The following is a 2,500-nucleotide window of genomic DNA, read 5'->3' on the forward strand; positions in this document are numbered from 1 at the left end:
TCTCTCTCTCTACATATATATATATATATATATATATATATGAATACATATGTATATACAGATGTATTCAATACGTACCTATATATGTGCATGTTTCTATATTTAATATACACACGTTTCTATGTATATGTAGAAGTCTGTATTGCATACATATATGTAATATATAAATGCTCGTGTGTTTACATCTATAATTATATTTAATATACATATATATTTATACATTCATATATATATAAATGCACATGTATACATACACACATATGTATATGTATTTGACAGAATATATGTATGTGTGTGCGCACGCGTGTGTGTATACATTTAGTTATAAGATATATTCATGTAACAATTATATATTTAGATATATTTAGGTATATATTTTATATATAAAATAAGTATGTATGTACATATATGTGATCATATTCCTGTACATAGGTCTGTGAAACGCTTAGTTTAGAATAGGGGCAGCTGATGAAGGAAATGTTCTCTATGTGGCCTGTTTGTTTTCCTCTGTGTTCCTACCGTTGTCCGAAAAAAAGTTTGTTTTCCGTGCTTCGTTTATGTTCTGTTTTTCATTTTGTCCACGTTTTTTTTTTTTGTGACGTTCTGTAACCAGATATGCATCTATATATACATGCAAATGTAGGTATGTACATACATGTACGTATATATGCATATACTCACATATTATTTGTATTATATATATATATATATATATATATATATATATATATATATATATATATATATATATACATGTGTTTATGTTTATGTGTATACATATATGAATTAACCTGCGGCACTGTATTGATGTGAAAACTGGAACCTAGCAGCAAATGTCACTGACACATTGAATGCATTTGTAACACGTGTTACCAAAAAGTACTGATGATCAGCTGGGTATACCATCGTTCTATTATTGGCAACTCTTACGAAGAGAAAGCTCTAGTTTTTGGGCTTATCGTCAACTCCCAAAAGCTCAGTTGCCGCATCCAAGAAGTGAGTGTAAATGGGAAACATGCAAAGAGGAGGATTTTAAAGATGCAAGGTTTTTGAAGACATCAGAGAAAGACAGGTATAGGACGGATGAATATGATACATGCATTTATGGTTGCTGACCCTCCCTCTCTGCAATGAGAATATTGGCAGGTAAGGTAATATATGTATATTTACAATTATGTGTGTGTGTGTGTGTGTGTGTGTGTGTGCGTGCGTGCGTGTGTGTGTGTGTGTGTGTGTGTGTGTGTGTGTGTGTGAGTGTGTGGTGAGTAGCTTGCTTACCAACCACATGGTTCTGGGTTCGGTCCTATTGCGTGGCACCTTGGGCTAGTTTCTTCTACTATAGCTTCGGTCCAACCAAAGCCTTGTGAGTGGATATGGTAGACGGAAACTGAAAGAAGCCTGTCGTATATATGTATGTATATATATATATATATATATATATATATATCTATATCTATATATATATATATATATATATATATATATATATATATATATATATATATATATATATATATATATATATATGTCACTTGACAACCGATGTCGGTGTGTTTACGTCTCTGTAACTTAGCGGTTCGGTAAAAGAATAAGTATCAATCTTACAAACAATAAATCCTAGGGTCGATTTGTTCGAATGAAGGCGGTGCTCCAGCATAGCCGCAGTCAAATGACCGAAACAAATAATAGAATAAAAGAACATGTATACATGGATATATATATATACATATATATATAAATATATATATATATATATATATATATATATATATATATATATAAACAGGCTCACAGGTACACGCAAATTCACAAGCATACATACATACATACATATATATATATATATATATATATATATATATATATATATATATATATATATATATATATATATATCTATATATATATACGGACACTCATGAAAATGCATCTATATGCTTCGCTGGGCATTTGAGCATAAAATGCAATAGAGTAATGATGTTAATGATGATGATGATGTTGATTTCTTTTTGATGGTGATTTTCATCATGATGCTGATTGCTGTTGTTGTTGCAGATAACAATAATAATAATAATAATAATAATAATAATAATAATAATAATAATAATAACAACAACAACAACAATAATATTAATAATAATAATAATAATAATAATAATAATAATAATAATAATAATAATAATAATAATGATAATGTTGGTGATAATGATGACGAGGAGGAAGATGTCAAGAATAATGATTGTGGTAACCGAAGAAAATTCCTACCTGTTTCCAGTGGCTATCTCTTTCACCGGGTAATATTTAGAAAGTAAAAATTTCCAATGCAGACGACGTAAAAAACGAAAAAACGAGGCAGTATACAAACTTATATCTTATTCTCTCTCTCTCTCTCTCTCTCTCTCTCTCTCTCTCTCTCTCTCTCTTTGTTTAAATTTGTTATATACGTATATATGTTTGTATACTCATACATACACGCACGCACTCATACTCACAGACACAC

The 2,500-nt window shown here is 29.6% G+C and overlaps 1 protein-coding gene across 2 annotated transcripts in view; it reads right to left on the bottom strand.

Annotated features, from left to right (window-relative positions):
* The window catches only part of LOC106873172 (uncharacterized), a 112,148-nt gene that overhangs the window by 108,793 nt on the left and 855 nt on the right, over nt 1–2,500 (bottom strand). Inside the window, exon 1 of one of the 2 annotated variants that reach the window (XM_089362423.1) lies at nt 2,266–2,500. This exon is cut by the window's right edge and continues 111 nt beyond it. The exons of the other annotated variant lie outside the window; for it this stretch is intronic. The gene's annotated coding sequence lies outside the window, so the exon portion shown is untranslated. The remainder of the gene's footprint in view (nt 1–2,265) is intronic. 2 annotated transcript variants of the gene reach the window in all.

This window comes from Octopus bimaculoides, chromosome 14, assembly GCF_046866305.1.
Source record: "Octopus bimaculoides isolate indiv1 chromosome 14, ASM4686630v1, whole genome shotgun sequence".
NCBI lineage: Eukaryota > Metazoa > Mollusca > Cephalopoda > Octopoda > Octopodidae > Octopus > Octopus bimaculoides.